This window comes from Hemitrygon akajei, unplaced genomic scaffold (assembly GCF_048418815.1).
Source record: "Hemitrygon akajei unplaced genomic scaffold, sHemAka1.3 Scf000107, whole genome shotgun sequence".
NCBI lineage: Eukaryota > Metazoa > Chordata > Chondrichthyes > Myliobatiformes > Dasyatidae > Hemitrygon > Hemitrygon akajei.
Genome location: NW_027331993.1, coordinates 1569082 through 1590847, shown reverse-complemented (window position 1 = coordinate 1590847; position 21766 = coordinate 1569082). Strand labels below are relative to the sequence as shown.

Sequence of the window (21766 nt, the reverse complement as noted above, 5' to 3'; positions counted from 1 at the left end):
GATATTATAATAGTGCATGTGTTGACAGCCCAACTTTCGGATTGAGTGTGGTTAAAATGTCTACAATGCCTATGACCTGGTATTTTAATTTCTATCCGAGCCCAATCTGTCCATTGCTGGAGAACTAATTGCTCAATTTCAATGTCGCATAATTCATTCGTCCGATTTCCATGTTGAATTTAGCAACTTTAAGTAAGTCATCTTCAGTCCATGAATGAAAAAGGACCTATTCTGCCATACTATTAACAGCTCTGCATTTCACAAATTCCGCATAGAACTTCGTTTGTACTTCTTTGACTGCCTGACTGCCTATTTAGCTATCTATCTATCTGTCTGTCTGTCCATCTGTTTCTCTGTCTGTCGGTCTGTCTCTCTATCTCGCTCCATAATGTCGACATTTACCCGACAATCGGATGGTCGAAGCAATTAACACGGCAATCCTGGCTCTACAGTACGAGTACAGTACGAGAGATATCTCGTTGTCTTACAAATTCTTCCGATTCTTCTGATTAATTTTTACGTTTACTGATACACGACGGACACAGGCCCGTCAGCCAACCGAGTCCATCAAACACATTCTTAGACTAATCAAGCACAGATGACATTCTTCCTTTTCCACTCTTTCCCCCTCCATTTCCCAGAAGTAAAGACAAACATTTCACGGAGAAAAAATGGCGACTGTGGTTTTGCTAACGATCAGTGTTGTGCTCTGTTTATAAATAAATCTTCCATTCTCATTAACCTGTGAGCCCAGAACAAGTGTTTTTCACCTGCACTCGAGGTCAGTGGATAGATGAACGTAGATGGACAGAAAATACACCTTGATTTTCATAAAGGTCCAACTGAAATTGAGCATCTCATACAAATATGAATTTAGGCAACAAACCACGGCAGAATGGGCAGTACTTGTGAATTTGTCATCAATAGAAATCACAGTCGTTACAAATATCTGAAAATATCCTTTACAGCACACTGATCACTGCTTCGAGATTACGACGTTTTAGAGCCGCCATTAGATGGAAAGTGATCGCAGTCTCCCTCTCCGCAGATACTCCTGTGACGTAGCTGGCCAACTATAGCGCAACCCTGCGCCTAGCAGTCGTCCAGTCACCAAACGGTGACGTCACGTGCTCTCACATTTGTGACTCAGACATCTACTTTGTTCTCCATTATTCTCAAGGTCAATAAGACCAAGGAACTGGTTGTGGAGGGAAGCCAGGGGTTCATGAACCAGTAATCAACGGAAGATCAGAGGTGGAGAGGGTCAGTCGCTTAAATTCCTGGGTGCAATGTCTCTGAGGACCAGCCTTGGAAGCATCATGTAACTAATATTGCGAGGAAATAACCTCAGCGCCTCTACTTCCTCAGGATGTCATTGAGAACCTTCTGTAGATGTTTGGTGGACTGGCTGCATTACGGCCGGGTATGGGAGTATCAATGCCTTTCAGTGGAAAATCCAGGAAAAGGTCATGGCCTCGGTGCAGTACATCACAGGTAAAACCCTCTCAACCAGTGAGCACTTCTACTGTTTGTTTACAGTTAACGGTTCCTGATGTCTACAATTTACAGTTGCTGGTTCATAGATTTGCTAAGTATGTCCGCAGGAACGAGAATCTCAGTTCCTGCATGTGATGACGTGTTTGTACTCTGATAATACATTATACTTTGAATCTTGAACTTTGAACTTTGTACTCATCTGCAATTGCCGCTTGATCAATCCGGAGAAGGAGGTGATACGTTTTTATTGCGTGTTAAAGTTTTGCAAAACTGAACAGTTCAAATTATAGTTCTTAAATCTCCGTAATGCCGCGCTGCCTTTTGTCATACAGAGAGGCGTACGGGCTACGAGTGTAGACCAACCAGGTTCAGACTGTTGGGATAACTTTTGAAATGTGTTACTTGAAGTAACATTGTATTTTTGCTAGCAGATTGTGAAGTGATACAGGTCGTGCACTGTGTTGCAAATTCTGTGAGTAGCAGAGGTTCTTTCTGTTTTTTTGTTTTTATCTCCGCACTTCCTATTGTAGACTATCTGCGTTATGACGTAACAGCGTCCAACATGACGTGCGTGTTGCTTTATCAAGGACCACCTCACAATTTAATGTTCTTATTCAAGCTGAGCAATCACGGCTTTCACACTGATAAGTCTTTAAAAATAAATTTTGATTTTAACTTGCCTACATTTTAAACGTATTGCCTTATCTTTCAATGCGTTAATAAAAAGACATACATGCTACTATCATTAATTCATTTTAAAATATTTTTATAACTGCATTTCAATATAATTTGATTTATATTGTAATTCTGTGTATTTTATGTTATATATTTAAATACATTGTTCTAAGAAGGGTCCATAGGCTTCACCAGACTGCTGAAGGGGTCCAAGGCAAAAAAGAAAAGGTTAACAACCTGAGGTCGTGTTGGTGTGAACCAGAAACAACCCATTTCACTGTACGTTTCCATATGCATCTGATAGTTAGAAACATTCTGTATCTAAAACGACCGAAGCAGAAGTTGAGAACAAAGGGAGCTCTGTGATTTTGTTCTTCACCATATCCGTCAGCTTCATTCTGCCGTGTCTAACCTCGGTTATGGATTGCTTATATCATAATACTGCAGGAACAAATCCCAGTAATTATAACCGATCTTGGTATATCTTAGGCCATCTCGTTTACACGATCCAGAATCAAGTATGTGCTCGACCTGCTTACTTCCAAGTGTCTCAGTGAAGTTCAGAGAGTAATCTTTAAACGCTGTGAAATATCCCGTGACCATAATTCCTCGAATTGTTAATAAAGAGAATTCTTGCTCTGAGCCAGTATTGCGCCCCAGACGAAACTACACAATGGTTGAGTGTCATCTGTAAATGATGCAGAAGTGATGGGGGATGCGGCAATTTCTTTGACTGACAAATCAAACACTCTCTGCGGCCAAGTCGGCCAGGAATGAATTGGATCAAACTCACAAATCTGTTCAGGTACCAACTCAACCACCAGCCAGCACGACAATTCAAAGCTCAAAGTAAATTTCTTATGAAATTATATTTATGTCACCATATACTATCCTGAGTTTTCATATCTTGCAGGCATTGGCAATGCAATGCAACAAAGAAAGTGCATTAGAATTAACGACTTCCTTGCAATTTATTACTCTGCACTCTCCGTTCATAAGGTCGCCACATCGGAGCTGAGGAAGTGAAACACACGTAGATCGCAACACAGAACAGTTTAACTCATTTTGCAGTCGTGACCCGGAAAACGTAATTGTCGTCATCCACCCACGGACCCATTCCGCCGACGCATGACATCCTGCATTTTATTTTCAATCACGCATAATTAACCTGGAAGAAAGCTCAGTTGCAGAATTGCAACTTGTAGAATTCGTGATTGAATTTATCAAAAGTTGTCGATATTATTTCATGTTTTGAACACGTAAGTCGATTCATTTGTTAGTTACCATTAATAATTCCATATCTATGATTATGCAGTTATATCAACCTTACCTTTCTCTTTATCCGTCCTGATAATCCATTTTTTCATTCTCCCCAATAGTACCCAGGGATACCCGCTTCTACTACTGACCAAATGTTGACGTCAATGACTGAAAACTTCCTGAGGATTCACTGCTCATGGTCGTAATCTTTGTCAGTGATTGCTGGTGGGTAAAGTGCGTGGTGGGAGTAATACAGACAAGGAGTATATGGAAATCCCCGGCCAAGGAAAAGGACGAATGTCTGCGGAAGGTTTGCGTCCCGGGGACCAAGTTAGTGAGGTGAGAGAAAGGATCCAGGAACCCATCTGATTTACTAAAAAGAATGAAAACTAATATGGAAGTCCCTAGCCAAAGGAAAGGACGAATGGCTGCTGAGGGTATAAATCCCTGGCGTATAGATAGCTTCCCGGATGTGAAAGGTATTCGCCCCGGGGACCAAGGTACTGAAGTGAAAGAATGGAACCGAGAACCCATCTGATTTATTGAGGAAATGCAAACTAATTCCCAGTTCACCCGGCTGCTTACCCGGGGTTTACGTGGAGATGTAATGGGTGAGAAAGATTGAAATAGTGTCAGTCTTAACACGTTTCCAGTCTCAGGTTCGTGCTGAGGATCAGAGCGAAACTGGGCAGTGGGGATCGACAGGAGCATTTCACTATATCATTTATTTACACAGGATGTGGGAATTTGAATCGAGGCCATCGAGCCATCCGGCTATATACAACTCAGAAACGGTCTCTTTGATCAATTACTTCCACCGTTTCTATCCATACCAACCCCATTTTCCAGATCATTGTCCGTAGCCTCCTCTGTCTCGGCTTTCCAATTCTTTCACTAAACGGTTTCATACATGTTGTGAAAGACTCTGAACCCATCCTTCTCAGGCAGTGCATTCCGGTATCCAACAGCTGGCTGAAAAAACCTTTTACACTCCCGATGCTGTATCCCCAAACGTAAACATAGAGCTTCCTCATTGTAGACATGGGGGTAAATTTCTTCCTATCTACCTCTCCTATACTGCTCACATCTACCTTGCACACATCTACCAGGCTGTCTCTAGCAGACACTATTCCAAGGATGACAAGCTCATTCTCTGATATACTTACTCATCGAAAATCACAACAGATACTTGTGAAAAAGATGACATTCAGATCGTTCTATTGAGAGAATCTGCAGCAAGGGATGATGAGTACTGAAATATAAAAATATTAGAAGCAAAAATCTTCCTGGGTATTGACTACAAGGTGAGGCGGTAAATTTCTGCTAGATAGATCAGTCCCGATACATCTGCGGACTGTTTGTGGAACTGCCCACTCTTCCATCGGGGAGAAGTGACACAACATCCACGCCAGGGTCACTAGACTGAAAAATAGATATTTTCCCCAAACCGTCAGGCTGATGAACACCTACACAAAAATACAACTGCAGATGCTGTGGATCAAAGAATACGTACACAACGCTGGAGGAACTCAACAGGTCAGGAAGCATCCGTGAGAAAAGAGTAGCCAACGTGGTATGAGCAACACCTCATCTACCGTCTGGGTAGCCTCCAGCCTGGTGGTATGAACATTAAATTCTCCAATTTCCGGTAATTCCCTTCCCCTCGCCCTTCCCCTATCCCAGGTCCCTCTCTGCCTCTCTCCCCTTTCAACTTTCTGCTCCTTTATCTCTACAGTTCTTTCATGCTTATCCCCTCCCCCTTTATCTTTCCTCTGATTGGTTTTCCACCTGGCACCTCTAGCCCTCCCCCCCTCCCCGTCTCTATTACTGGGCTTCGGCCCTCTCTTCCCCCCCCATACCTGATGAAGGGTCTCGGCCCGAAACGTTGGCTGCTCTTTTCTCACGGTTGCTGCCTGACCTGCTGAGTTCTTCCAGCGTTGTGTATGTGGTCAACACCTGCACCGATTTGCCCCCCCCGATCCCCCCCGCACATCTCTTCACACATATCACTGTATGTAATTCTATCAGACTGTGTATAAAACAGTTATTTTAAACGGGTTGATGCGATTGCTTATATTACTGGTGCTTTATTGAGTTATTTTTGCTTATTCCATTTTATTTAGGTTCTTGCTGCATCAAATCCGGAGTTACATTCATTTCGTTCTCCTTTACACTGGTCGAATGAAGGATGAAAACAAACCATCATGAATCTTGAATCTAGAATATCTGGATAAATATCTGCAAAAGGGATCCCACGTTTTTCCATTAGATCCAACGTCACTTTCTAAGCTAAACTCCCACACGTCGATCCCATTGTTTGCAGCCACGTGTAACATATGCAAGTATTAAATAGCAAAAATAAACATTCATGAACTGGAGATATTGAAAGCAGCCGTGCCCGCGGTCAGTTCTTTAGTTTATTAATGAATCGCAGCAGTGACGTCACAGGGTATTTAACTGCGCTTATGAACTGTTCCCTAAACTTGGCCTGAGTCACCCCATAAATAAATGTGTTTGTGCAACAGCTCAAATTCTGCAACATGTACCCGACCTGCTCAAGTATATATTCGGAATCGGTGTAATTGTTAGGATCTGTTTGAGAAACGTTATATTTTATGAAATTTACAACAGTCGATAACCACAGTAGAATGAAGCTGCCGGATATGGAGAAGAGTAAGATCACCGACCTCCTCCTGCTCTCCATCTCCGGGTCACTCCGATTGTCTCCCTTGCTCTGACCCCTTAATGCCTTGCGCACTCGACTGGCCAATAGGATGTGTCTGACTGTCAGAAAGTTGAGAAGCAGGATTAAAGCAAAGGGGATCAACGGAGTTAAACTCTTGTCCAACCTATCAAAAGCCACCCATCCTTGTTCGGTGTAATAACTTGCCCTTAATTTGCAGAACCAGAAAACGTTATTAATCAGTGTTCCTGGCTTATGTATAAAATAGAAAGGAACGTTTTTAAAACAGATCAGTGTGCAGGTAGTCATCAGAACCAAAGCCGCAGTTTTCCCGGTGCAATATTTTGTTTTCAGCTTCTGGCAACAAATGGCGACAAACCGATCGAAGGTGAAGGTGACGGTGAGCCAGACCGAACAGTCTCTGGAAGCACACTGCAGTACAAAGATAATGCTACACACTGGGTAGATATCCAAGAAGGATCCTGGGAAATAAAAACTGACCCGCCTCAGAATGACTGCAGTGGTAACAGCCATTATGTCCGCTGTTGCCATGGCCACCAGGTAGCGAGTGGTGCAGGTGGAGAGGCCGCACTTCCCCCGGGACAGGATCGCAATCGCCACTAAGTTCACTGCAAAAAATGAGAAGAAAAATAAAATCACGAAAACTCTAAGCGATGAATTTCTGTGTCCGGAGTACACGTTACTGGAGGATGTAGGGAAGTTGAAAGGATCATACTGTCCACCAGTCTACGTTCCAAGCACCCAACTTCCGGTTTACAAGAGTTGGTAACAGCTTGATATTTTGTTGCTGATGTAACGCAATAAATGGAGGGAAATAATCTGCAGTGAGAGCGAAGATCTCTTTGAGTTAGATCTGCCCTTACTTGAATTTCGGACAAAACAGAAATCTGAAACTGCTGGAGACGCCACTCCCCCGCAAAATCCCATGACCCGACTAACTGTGGGCTTCAGTGTGTAGATCCCGACAATGTCCACGCTGCCTGATTGGAATCCAGCGTCTTCAGGTAGCCTTCCATTGATAACAAATGTACCACATTTTAAAATATATTCTCTGTGTATTTCATTTAAATTCCGAACCGTAGTCATCATGCAGTCGTTGTTTTTTTTTTCTGGGCAAAATCTATACGGTAAACGCTGTATCACGCACTTGCGGATACATTTGATTAACAAATGGAACTATCGAATTATTCATTAAGTCGAACAACATTTGCAAAGGAGGAGCACAGCCTTTGTGAAGCGTTATGATCGGCAGGTCAGTATCCTGAACCGTAAACTGGACATCTGAGATTGTAATTAGGTCAACTATGACTCTGCTAACTCGTGTAGACGGCTTGTGACTCTGATATTGTATTGTGCTCATATCATTCTAAAATAAATCAAGCAACCATGGAACGCCCTACGCAGCTCATGTGGAGGGAAGCTCTGATCCAGGGACGTGGTAACCTCAGAGCGGGCGCAGAGGAGGGTATTTCCTGGACGTGTCCTATGAGGACAGGTTGAGCGGCGAGCTAGCGCGTATGGAGCGACGGAGAATCAGCACTGGACTGGTAGAGGTGATGAGAGGCGGGTATAAAGTGGACAGAGAGAGACATTTGCCTAGGGAAGAAATAGCTATTACAAGGGGGCATAATTGTAAGATAACTGGAGGAAAGTATTTGAGATTTCCTGATTCTTTACCCAGAGAGTGTTGTGTACTTGCAGCGCCGTGCCAGGGTTGGTGGTAAACGCGGATACATTGGGGCATTGAGGGATCTCTGAGGTAGGCAAATGGATGAAGGAGCATAATGGTTATCTAGGAGTGAAGGATTCCAATGATCGTCGCGTAGGTTAAACCGCAGGCAAGCGAGCGGGAAATTCAAAACTGTATACGTAGACAAATCAGTTCGATGTGAAAGCAGTAGGGAGGGAATTAGCACCACTGCTTGCTGTTGTGGGTGGAAAGAGAATTATCCCAGAGAAAATATCGACGTAGAAATATAATGCCAATTAGTATAATATATCTTCCCTAAATCTCCCAAGTTGGCAGGGTTTTGTGCTTTCCCGTGGGCTGAAAGCGAAACACAACTTGTTATGTCAGAAACTCGACACGGGTCCACGCATTGCACCGGTAGCAGGAAATAGGCAGGGGAATCAAGATCAAAACACACCAGGGCTGTGCGTTAATCGGGTAAGAGTCACAAGTTAATTCCTAACGATCAGTTAAATGGCAGAGTCGATCCCAGTGCAAGAGTTCGGTTGTAATATTTACGAAAACCTTGGCTAGGTGTGAAAGCGATAGTGAGGGGTTTTGAAGGATGTGGTTCCGTGCTCCTCTGTCATGTGATTTTATGATCCTATGGTCTTGCTATTCTCTGTTTGAAATATTGCATTTTACATCGATATCCTTAAAATATCTGCCCTCTCACCTTAAATCTGCGTCTTATAAATTCGAACTCGTCGGCATCGGGAAAAGATGATTCTGTCTATGCACCATCTCTGTGATATTGTCTAAACGCAACAGACAATAGAAAATAGAACAACACAGAACCGGAACAGACCCTTCGACCCCCGATGATTCGCCAAGCAAACAAATACAATTAGTCTCCCCTTAGCCTCCCGCGCTCCGGTGTGAATAAAACCAGCTTATTGAATTCCTGTAGGTATGGCTCTCCATCGAGAGCCGCGTCTTTGCAAAATCCATCAGCATTCTCTCTATCGCTATCACATCCTCCCAGTTGTGTACCCACCAGATCTCTGAGGAAACTTTGAATTGCTGTCAAATTGCTGCAACATGAGGTAAAAACTGTACGTTCAATGTCTTGGCTTATAAAGACAGCCATATAAAATTACATTTACACCGCCCCGACCCTGTTATGCCGCTAGTTTCAGCAACCTCTGGGTTCGCACCCCATAGAGGAGATATAATATGTTGTTTGATGTTAATCTTATTTTTACAGTATGGATGCTAAGGTAAAATCTAATTCCATGAGAATTCCTTCACTCACGGTCACGCCGTTGAGTTCAGTGCACAGGTCCGTACAGTGGTGGGGCACCAAATAATATTAAGGGATAACTTCGGAAACGTGAATTACTTTTAACAATCTATGGAACATTAACAATCCACAAACATACAGCAATATTTCACAGACTGTGCAGTGACGTCACAGACCAGTGAGTATTGGTAAAAGTTGCCGGAACAATTGAATTGACTATTGACACAATAAAGACCAATTTCCCTGTTGTAAACATAAGCAGCCGATCACTCTCAGTAACTCCAGAGCGGTCGATTCTGTGGATTTAAAACAGAAGAGGGTAAACACTTCCGCTGTGTTTCACCAGTTAAAAAGCTCGTTGAACCAACAGCAGCGGTGAAAAAAGAAATAATAACATCAGCAACAACCAAATAAAATAGGAATTACTTGGATCATTCTCATAACGCAACGACTGTAAAGCATTTGTTTCTATCCTTCAGTATAGTGGCCGAAAACTCAACGCACAGATCTCATCTGGGAATTATGTTAATTATTATCAGGCAGTAACCGGGTGACTTGTCGACTTCTTCCCAGAATGTCTCTCTGTGGTTGTTCAATCTGAGTTCTCACGAAGAACTTTAAACGCCCAGAAAGACAAATATTCGTTCTGCTATTAGATTTATTTATGTTTTTACTCAGCTCAAGGTGGTCAAACCTGAGGTACGGGCTTAACCAAGTACACCCATTTTTCAATTGCTAGGAACTTTCAGACCATTCTGCTGCTTTTTCGTGTTGTGTCTTTCCGAAGATTTACATAGATATATTTAGTATTACTATTACATATTGCTATTATTACAATTACTAGTGGTATTATTATCAGTACTAGAAACTTACAGTGATGACATCAGATCGTGGAGCGGACACCACTGTTTAACTGTTAGTTCAAGGCAAACATTCTCAACCACAGATCAAAGCGGGAGATAATCCCGAGTGTAAAGTTACATAAATAACAAAATAAAATTAAAGTTGCTTACCAGGGACACCAACAATTGCAATTATGATATAATATATTTTCCTGATACCGTAGAACGTCTCCAGCATTTTCTGTGTGAAGGATCCGATCCGTTGATTTACAAGCAACCACAGTGAGATGTTTGTTCCTGCTGTCTTTAGTATAAACCCCTCCACATCCCCACAGGGACAGTCAGGTTACAACATCATTCACATTCAGAATTGTTTTAATTAAATCACACGTCAGTAAAGTTGGAAGCTGTTTAGATGTACTGAGTGATGAATGCCCCAGAGGACCGACAGTTCTAAATAGGCTAATCAATGAAAAGGCGAAATCGCTTTCAATGAAACATAAGGCTCTTTATTCAAACTTGCTGGTGTTAAGTAACGGATCCCGTATTATTTCACCCTGGGCATTGCTCATTTGAGGCCGGTAGTTAATACTATTTGCTACAGTCGCCTCTCATTGCAGTAATACCGTATGTGGCGATTGAGCCTCTTTACCTAAGACATTTCCAATTAAAAAACGTAATTTGATCTCAAATGTGTTAAGTTAATAGAGGTAGATTAATAGACATTTCACAGTAATCACACGGTTAACAATGTTTTTAAAGAAAGCTATTGAAAAATATCATTCATTTCCTCCAATAGCAATCCTTCGATATACAATGCAGACAAAATTGATCTTGAAGCGGCATGATAGTACAAAATACCATCTGAATCCCAGAGGAAACGTCTGAGAATGTGAACTTCAAAGTGTTTTGCTTAGTTCAAATGATAAAACATTTCAATGAATACAGTGCCGTAAATCAAAGGAACCATTTTAATGCATCTGGATATAGATATTTAAAACTTTACTGTCCTCAGTCAGTACATTACCTTAAAATAATTCTGCAACCCAGATCATGAAAACCCATCCATTCTACAGTCATGGAACTACTGTAAGTGTTTAATCTTTACACACTCTCTAACCAATGCATTCAGAGCTATGTTCATAACAATGCATCTTGTAAACTGAAAAATAAAATATAATGAAGTTGTAGCTGTCCTTTAAATCTATTCAAAATAATTCTCCTTAACAACGTTCCCTCTATTTTTGTTTGCATGTACACGGACCAACCATTCCTCTGAGTAGGAAAGTTGGTCACGGCCTGAAAATACCGCCCCCTTTCAGCAACGTGGCAGCAAAGACTCGTGTGCACAGGAGCATTTCAGTGACTGGGCGGCCGCGTACCCGGGCAACTCAGAGGGAACAGTGCTCCTAAATATGATTTCGATCTGAATCAGCACATTTGGATAAGAAACCGAACATGACCACACTTGCAGAAGGACGGGGGGGGGGGGGTGGGGGGCAACTTTCCTTTGAGGTTCAGACTTCAGTAACCCATCAAAGTAGAACAGACTTTTCAGCGCTCATTTGGGAACTTTATAGTAGCCAATTTATCCACCAACTTTGTGGAAAGTGGAAGGATACTGGGATACCCGTGGAAAACATGTGGCTACCAGAAATGCCCCCGTCCCGTGCGTTTTCTCTAAAATAGTCCTGAAACGGTATGCTCTGCACTGTCCATGACCCGGAAACTGTTCACACTGCACTGTCCATGGTCCTGCATCCATGCCTCCCCAAATCTATGGTCGGCCGCTATGGCAAATATCCCTGTGCACAGGCTCTGTCATTTTTTAACATGCCAACCTCTTTCCTGTCTGCAAGGTCTAACTTTGATTTCTTATTTAGCCACAAGTATCTCCATTTGCCTTACAGGAACTTTTCTGCATTATCCGTGAAGAATTATAACAGTACACGTGAGAACAGACCAACATGTCGGATTCAGAGTGGTTAAGATCATTGGTTATCTAAAATAACTATTAGGTGACCCGAAATCTTAATTTCTATCCGAAACCAATCTGTCCATAGCTGGAGAATAAATAGCTCAATTCCAAGGTGGCATAATACATCCTTCTGATTTGCATGTCGAATTGAGCAACTTCGGGTAAGTTATCGTATCTTTGAATTACAAAGGACAAAATATCAGCAGCTCTGAATTTCACAAATTCTGCATAACATTTCGTTTGTACATCGCTGACTACCTGTCTGTCTATTTGACTGCCTCTCTCTCTCTCTCCCTCTCTCTCTCTCTCTCTCTCTCTCTCTCTCTCTCTCTCTCTCTCTCTCTCTCTCTCTCTCTCTCTCTCTCTCTCTCTCTCTCTCTCTCTCTCTCTCTCTCTCTCTCTCTCTCTCTCTCTCTCTCTCTCTCTCTCTCTCTCTCTCTCTCTCTCTCTCTCTCTCTCTCTCTCCCTCTCTCAGGTACTTCATTTCTCCCTCCCATGCATCCATTCCGTCCACCCCTCCAGCAATTCTGTCAATCGTAAACAATCTGGAAGAAAACCCTGCTCTAAAATTACACCTTTTTGCATTAATGAGCAGACAGCTATTATTTTGTTTATTGAAAGTTGTCTATTTTATTTTAGAAACACAGAAATATTGAAGACCTACATCACATTACAGGCCCTTCGGCCCACAAAGTTGTACCGAACATATCCTTACCTTAGAAATTGCTAGGCTTATCTACAGCCCTCTATTTTCCTAAGCTCCATGTACCTATATAAAAGTCTCGTAAAAGATTCTATTGTATCCGCTTCCACCACCGTTGCTGGCAGCCCATTCCATGCACTCACCACTGTCTGAGTGAAACACTTACCCCTGACATCTCCTCTGTACCTACTCCCCAGCGACTTAAATCTGTGTCCTCTTGTGGCAACCATTTCAGCCTCTGACTATCCACACGATCAATGCCTCTCATCATCTTAAACACCTCTATCAGGTCACCTCTCATCCTCCGTCGCTCCAAGGAGAAAAGGCCGAGCTCACTCAAACTTCTCTCATAAGGCATGCTCCCCAATCCAGGTAATGTCCTTGTAAATCTCCTCTGCACCCTTTCAATGGCTTCCACATCCTTCCTGTAGTGAGGCGACTAGAACTGAGCACAGTACTCCAAGTGGGGTCTGGTCAGGGTCCTATATAGCTGCAACATTACCTCTCGGCTCCTAAATTCAATTCAACGATTGATGAAAGCCAATACACCGTACGCCTTCTTAAACCATAGAGTCAACCTGCGCAGCTGCTTTGAGTGTCCAATGGACTCGAACCCCAAGATCCCTCTGATCCTCCACACTGCCAAGAGTCTTACCATTAATACTATATTCTGCCATCACATTTGACCTAACAACATGAACCACCTCACATTTATCTGGATTGAACTCCATCTGCCACTTCTCAGCCCAGTTTTGCACCCTATCAATGTCCCGCTGTAACCTCTGACAGCCCTCCACACTATCCACAACTCCTCCAACCTTTGTGTCGTCAGCAAACCTACTCACCCATCCCTACACTTCCTCATCCAGGTCATTTATAAAAATCACGAAGAATGAGAGTCCCAGAACAGATCCTTGAGTCACTCCACTGGTGACCAAACTCCATGCAGAATGTGACCCGTCTACAACCACTCTTTGCCCTCTATGGGCAAGCCAGTTCTGGATCCACAAGCAATGTCTCCTTGTATCCCATGCCTCCTTACTTTCTCAATAAGCCTTGCATAGGGCACCTTATCAAATGCCTTGCTGAAATCCATATACTCTACATCTACTGCTCTTCCTTCATCAATCTGTTTAGTCACATCCTCGAAAACTTCATTCATGCTCGTAAGGCATCACCTGCCCTTGACAGAGCCTATTCTTCATCATATTATACCTCTCTAAAAGTTCATAAATCCTGCCTCTCAGGATCTTCACCATCATTTTGCCAACCACTGAGGTAAGACTCACTGGTCTATAATTTCCTGGGGTATCTCTACTCCCTTTCTTGAAAAAAGGACCACCATCCACAACCACCCAATCTTCGGGAACCTCTCCCGTCCCAACTGATGATGTAAAGATCATTGCCAGAGGCTCAGCAATCTCTTCCCTCGCCTCCCACAGCAGCAAGGGGTACATCTCATCCGGTCCCGGCGAATTATCCAACTTGATGCTTTCCAAAAGCTCCAGCAATCCTCTCTCTTAATATCTACATGTCCAAGTTTTTCAACCTGCTGTTCCACATTCCATAGTGAATACTGAAATATAGTATTCATTAACTACCTCTGCTGTTTCCTCCGGTTGTATACACACTTCCCCACTGTCACACTTGATAGGTCCTATTCTTTCAAGTCTTCTCCTCTTGCTCTTCACATACTATGTTCCCAACACGTAATTCAGATTCCAAGAATAATTCCAGATTCATGAGGTTTGCAGTTCAACCTTACACAGCCACCCAGCCAACTGTCTTTTCCCCCATTCTGCTATTCCTTCTGGTAGTCCTTTGTTCAAGTTCACCCTGATTATCACAGGAACCCGCTTCTACTACTAACCACTTGATGACGCCAGGAACCCATCTGATCTATTGCAGAAAGTAAAAACTCTTTCCCAGTTCACCCGGCTGCGGACACGGGGTTTACGATGTGATGCAATGGGTCACAACGATTGGATTAGTCTTCGTCTTAGCACATCTCCAGTCTCAGGTTCCTGCTGACGATCAGAGCAGGATGTGGGGAAATTGAGTCGAGGTCAACAAGGCATCCGGCTACATACAACTCAGAAGCAGTCTCTTTGATCAAATATTTCCATCGTTTCTATCTGTACCAACCCCATTTTCCAGGCCATTGTCCGTAGACTTTGGCTTTCCAATTCCCGATCTAAACAGTTCGGACATGTTGGGAAAGACTCTACATCCATCCTCCTTGGGCAGAGCATTCCAGGCTCCAACAGACGGATGAAAACAACTCGCACCGACACAGGGACTGTGCACTAGAAGGGCCAGAGTCGCCTCTGCTTCCTGAGGAGACTGAGACCCTCTGGAGTATTCAGGCCTCTCCTTCACTTGGTCTACCAGTCTGTGGTCGCCAGTACAATCTTCAATGCGGTGTGTGCTAGAGTAAATGACCTCAACACGGGTGACGTAAAGTTCATTCTGTCTTTTCCTTTACAGTTAATTTGGTGGCGATCGCGATCCTGTCCCGCGGAAGGTGCGGCCTCTCCACCTGCACCACCCGCTACCTGGTTGTCATGGCAGCGGCGGACCTGCTGGCTGTCGTCACCGCCGTCATCCTGAGGCGGATCAGCTTTTACTTCTCCGGGACTTTCCTGGACATCTATCCGTACTGCAGCGTTATATTTGTCCTCATGTGCGCCACCAGAGATTGTTCCGTCTGGTTCACCGTCACCTTCACCTTCGATCGGTTCGTCCTCATTTGTTGCCAGAAGCTGAAGACAAGATATTGCACGGGGAAAACTGCGGCTGTAGTTCTGGCGACAACAGGGGTTGTGCTCTGTTTGAAAAACGTCCCGCTTTATGTCACCTCTGAACCCAGGGTGATCATTGACAACGTGCCCTGGTTCTGTGACAGAAAGCCGGCGTATTATAAGGATCCGGGTTGGGTGGAATATAGTCGGTTTGGTAAGGTCGTGGTCCCGTTGCTCCCTTTCGCTGTAATCATACTCTTCAATATCCTGACAGTCAGGCACATTTTACTGACCAGTCGGGTCCGTAAGGCGCTGAGGCGACAGGGAAAGGGGGAGAATCAGAGTGACCCGGAGATGAAGAGCAGGAGAAGGTCAGTGATCTTACTGTTCACCATATCCGGCAGCTTCATCCTTCTGTGGTTGACGACACTGATTGATTACCTATATTATAACGTTTCGGGAAGAAATCCCAATTATTACAACCCTGCTGAATATATCTTCCGCCGGGTCGGGTATATACTGCAGAACGTGAGCCTTTGTACAAACACCTTCATTTATGGCGTGACTCAGGCCAAGTTCAGACAGGAGTTTGTGAACGCTGTGAAATATCCGGTCAACGCTTTCATCCGGATTATTAACAAATAAATCGATCAGCCGGTCGCAGGCTCGGGTTTGGAAGCTCTCTATAGTCAGGAAGACCCGGACCCTGACCTAGAATGATCATGTCCGTGAAAATGTGGCCAGCAACACGAACTCGCCACAAGTAACCTCGCCTGCTTTCTTTCCAAGGCACCATCCAATCTACAACAATGTTATGTCTGTCTTCAGTTCAGCTGTTACTTCTCCGTCTGCCTTTATCATTCCCATCTTTACAGTGAAGTTAATTCCGTTTTTCTGAACTCTAACAATGGTACTTTGACTCTCTCTATTTCTCGCTCACCAATCACTTCCCGAGTCAGTAACCTGTAACACCTTTCGCTCAGACAGGGTTTCATAAATAATGTTCACGACTTTTCTTCCGGCTCCGAGTATTCGCCAATCAGTTACATTGGGAAATTTTCCATCACGGTGCGCTCACTGCATTTCTCACACTCTACATTATTGACGGCGGTGGTGGTATTTATTTTAATTCCTAAAAACAATCCATGTCTATGGCTTTCATTACTGATCTGCGCCACACACCTCATTTGCAATGTCGTTTACCGACTGTCCACATGAGTTTCTGTCGGGCATATTCAGTGAACCGGGATTCATTCGAGCGATGACGCGATGTTTCTCGGCATTTGCTTTGTCCCGGCACAGCGGCGCTGAAATCGGAATCAATTATTTCACGGGGAATGTGATGGATGTTTCAGTGTCCAAACCCAAGACGGTTGTGGAGGAATCGGACTCAGTGTGGGATCTGCTGACGGGGGAGGGGTATTAGGGGATATGGATGGTTAGAGATCCGGGGCTATGGAAACAATGACGTTCATGGTGCTGGGATGGATGGTGACCGTGATGTGTGGAATGAGACGGTAAGTGTGAGACTCCGGTATTGAGGGTCAACTCTGTTAGTTGTTGCTGTTACATTTCTTTACATCCGGATGGAAATGCAGAAATTAAACGCAAATCCAAATGTTCAGTTTTGAGAATTTGTCCTTTGTATCGTTAAAAATATAATCGATCTTTAGAATTTTTGTAACAGCGAATCACTCCTCCGAGAAAACATAAACCACTTTTCTTCATTTGTTAAATCCTACCAATCGATTCTATTTGTGATTGCACAAAGGTTTGTTTTAATTGAATCGTGACTATATTTTCAATAATTGGCGCGTTTGTTATGCCCGTTATGTCTGTTTCGCTCTTACATCAGTAACACGCAGCCGACCACTGGTATAATATTTACTTATTGACTTTAATCAAGCGTTTAATTGCAAAGGAATTTCACACGCATTCAGCATTCATCCTGAAATTGCCTGCCCTGATAGGATGCGATCAGTCTCGGTCAGACTTAAGGTGCCCATTGTTCACTTGCACCAGTCACAAGGCATGTCCTCGTGTGAACCCGCTGAGCCAGAGAGTCACAGAGCGAAATATCACAGAGACAGGGTCTTTGTCCAAACTCACCCATAGAGTCACAGACTAAAATATCACAGAGATAGGGTCTTTGTCCAAACTCATCCACACAGTCACAGAGTAAAATATCACAGAGACAAGGTCTTTGTCCAAACTCACCCATAGAGTCACAGACTAAAATATCACAGAGATAGGGTCTTTGTCCAAACTCATCCACACAGTCACAGAGTAAAATATCACAGACACAGGGTCTTTGTCCAAACTCATCCATACAGTCAATAGACAACAGACAATAGGTGCAGAAGTAGACCATTTGGCCCTTCGAGCCTGCACCGCCATTTTGAGATCGTGGCTGATCAACTACTATCAATACCCGGTTCCTGCCTTGTCCCCATATCCCTTGATTCCCCTATCCATAAGATACCTATCTAGCTCCTTCTTGAAAGCATCCAGAGAATTGGCCTCCACTACCTTCCGAGGCAGTGCATTTCAGGCCCCCACAACTCTCTGGGAGAAGAAGTTTTTCCTAAACTCTGTCCTAAATGACCTACCCCTTATTCTCAAACCATGCCCTCTGGTACTGGACTCTCCCAGCATCTGGAACATATTTCCTGCCTCTATCTTGCCCAATCCCTTAATAATCTTATATGTTTCAATCAGATCTCCTCTCAATCTCCTTAATTCCAGCGTGTACAAGACCAGTCTCTCTAACCTCTCTGCGTAAGACAGTCCAGACATCCCAGGAATTAACCTCGTGAATCTACGATGCACTTCCTCTACAGCCAGGATGTCCTTCCTTAACCCTGGAGACCAAAACTGTACACAATATTCCAGGTGTGGTCTCACCAGGGCTCTGTACAAATGCAAGAGGATTTCCTTGCTCTTGTACTCAATTCCCTTTGTAATAAAGGCCAACATTCCTTTAGCCTTCTTCACTGCCTGCTGCACTTGCTCATTCACCTTCAGTGACTGATGAACAAGAACTCCTAGATCTCTTTGTATTTCTCCCTTACCTAACTCTACACCGTTCGGATAATAATCTGCCTTCCTGTTCTTACTCCCAAAGTGGATAACCTCACACTTATTCACATTAAACGTCATCTGCCAAGTATCTGCCCACTCACCCAGCCTATCCAATTCACCCTGAATTCTCCTAACATCCTCATCACATGTCACACTGCCACCCAGCTTAGTATCAGCAGCAAATTTGCTGATGTTATTTTCAATGCCTTCATCCAAATCGTTGATGTAAATCGTAAACAGCTGCGGTCCCAATACCGAGCCCTGTGGCACCCCACTAGTCACCACCTGCCATTCCGAGAAACACCCATTCACCGCTACCCTTTGCTTTCTATCTGCCAACCAGTTTTCTATCCATGTCAATGTATTCCCCCCGATGCCCTGAGCTTTGATTTTACCCACCAATCTCCTATGTGGGACCTTATCAAATGCCTTCTGAAAATCGAGGTTCACTACATCCACTGGATCTCCCCCATCTAACTTCTTGGTTGCATCCTCGAAAAACTCCAACAGATTAGTCAAGCATGATTTACCCTTGGTAAATCCATGCTGGCTCGGCCCAATCCTATCACTGCTATCTAGATATGCCACTATTTCATCCTTAATAATGGACTCTAGCATCTTCCCCACCACCGATGTCAGGCTGACAGGACGATAGTTCTCTGTTTTCTCCCTCCCTCCTTTCTTAAAAAGTGGGATAACATTAGCCATTCTCCAATCCTCAGGAACTGATCCTGAATCTAAGGAACATTGGAAAATGATTACCAATGCATCCGCAATTTCCAGGGCCACCAACCATCTGGACCTGGGGATTTGTCAGCCTTCAGTCCCATCAGTCTTCTCATCACCGTTTCCTTCCTAATGTCAATCTGTTTCATTTCCTCTGTTACCCTATGTCCTTGCCCCTATCCATACATCTGGGAGATTGCTTGTGTCTTCCTTAGTGAAAACAGATCTAAAGTACTCATTAAATTCTTCACCAAGACCAAGGAGATGGTGGTGGACTTTAGGAGATCTAGGCCTCATATGGAGCCAGTGATCATTAATGGAGAATGTGTGGAGAAGGTTAAGACCTACAAGTATCTGGGAGTACAGTTAGATGAGAAGCTAGACTGGACTGCCAACACAGATGCCTTGTGCAGGAAGGCACAGAGTCGACTGTACTTCCTTAGAAGGTTGGCGTCATTCAATGTCTGCAGTGAGATGCTGAAGATGTTCTATAGGTCAGTTGTTGAGAGCGCCCTCTTCTTTGTGGTGGCGTGTTGGGGAGGAAGCATTAAGAAGAAGGACGCCTCACGTCTTAATAAGCTGGTAAGGAGGGCGGGCTCTGTCGTGGGCAAAGTACTGGAGAGTTTAACATCGGTAGCTGAGCGAAGGGCGCTGAGTAGGCTACGGTCAATTATGGAAAACCCTGAACATCCTCTACATAGCACCATCCAGAGACAGAGAAGCAGTTTCAGTGACAGGTTACTGTCGATGCAATGCTCCTCAGACAGGATGAAGAGGTCAATACTCCCCAATGCCATTAGGCTTTACAATTCAACTGCCAGGACTTAAGAACTTTTTTTAAAGCTATTATTAATGCTTTTTGAGTTGGTGATTTAGATGCATATCATATTATTACTGAGTTAAGTATTGTATGTAATGAGTTTTTGCTACAACAAGTGCATGGGACATTGGAAAAAATGTTGAATTTCCCCATGGGGATGAATAAAGTATCTATCTATCTATCTATCTATCTATCTATCTATCTATCTATCTATCTATCTATCTATCTATCTATCTATCTATCTATCTATCTATCATTTCTCTGTTTCCCATAACAATTTCACCCAATTCATTCTTCAAGGGCCCAACATTGTTCTTAACTATCTTCTTTCTCTTCACATACCTAAAAAAGCTTTTGCTATCCTCCTTTATATTCCTGGCTAGCTTGCGTTCGTACCTCATTTTTTCTCCCCGTATTGTCTTTTTAGTAAAGTTCTGTTGTTCCTTAAAAATTCCCAATCATCTGTCCTCCCACTCACCTTAGCTCTGTCATACTTCCTTTTTTTTAATGCTATGCAATCTCTGACTTTCTTTGTCAACCACTGTGGCCCCTTATCCCCCTTTGAATCCTTCCTTCTCTGGGGGATGAACTGATTTTGCACCTTGTGCATTATTCCCAAGAATACCTGCCATTGCTGTTCCACTGTCTTTTCTGCTAGGCTATCTGTCCAGTCAACTTTGGCCAGCTCCTCCCTCATGGCTCCATAGTTTCCCCTGTTCAACTGCAACACTGACACCTCCGAGCTGCCCTTATCCTTCTCAAATTGCAGATACCTATCCAAAATTCTCTTAATTGTTATAATTCTACCTGTAGCTCGTTCCAAGCTCGCCACAACCTCTGGATGAAGACGTTATACTTGAATATTTCACCGTCCACTCTAAAGCTTTGATCTCGAGTTGTCGTCTCGTCCAACCTGAGGGGAAAAGCCTGCAGGAATTCGCCTTGCCTGTCGCCCTCATAATTTTGTATTCATCTAAATATCTCCTCTCATTCTTCTACGCTCCACTGACAGAAGTTCTAAAATATATCATTCAGGGGGCTCGTCCGGGATTTGAACCCGGGACCTCTCGCATGCTTGTAAATTCAGACCCAAAGCGAGAATCATACCTCTAGACCAACGAGCCCGTTCTATTTTTATGACGTAAAACTGATGCCTTTCACTTACTCAATCTCCTTCCTCAACACATCTGGGAGGTGTTTTATGTCTGACCTTGGAAGACAGGACCAAAGTAGAACAAAGAACAAAGACCTTGTCTTTGACCAGCACAAAGACCAGCACACTAGAGGCCCTTCAGACCACCATGTTTTATCCACCTATGTAAACCTACTTTCCCGTAGCTATAACTCTTCCCTCCTACACAGGCCATAATCCGACAATTTAACGCTCACCAGTCTATGTAGGTGTCTTTTAAAATTCGCAGTTACAAACGCGTCTACCACACTGTTCCAAAACCCACCACACTCTGTACAAACAACTTATCTCTGACATCTCCCCTAAACTTTCCTCCACTCTCCTTGCCGCTACCTGCAAGGAGTTTGTACGTTCTCCCCATTTCCGCGTAGATAATCTGATCAACTATTTTAGTTAGACCTCCCCCACCTCCTCTATCTGTTACCTCACCCACGTCACTGCACTGTCAGCATTTTAAAACGCCTTTTTATATTAGAAATGTATTTTATTCCATATCCATACTTTAACCACTAACTACATTTTATAACATTCTTTATTCTTCATCATTGCTGAATGTTCGATTATTTTATCGCGTG

The 21766-nt window shown here is 43.6% G+C and overlaps 1 non-coding gene across 1 annotated transcript; it reads right to left on the bottom strand.

Annotated features, from left to right (window-relative positions):
* Positions 1-21035: 21035 nt before the first annotated feature.
* On the bottom strand, positions 21036-21123 carry trnap-ugg (transfer RNA proline (anticodon UGG)). The gene is given in 2 exon segments: positions 21036-21071; positions 21088-21123. It is a non-coding gene; the product is annotated as a tRNA-Pro (tRNA).
* Positions 21124-21766: the final 643 nt, after the last annotated feature.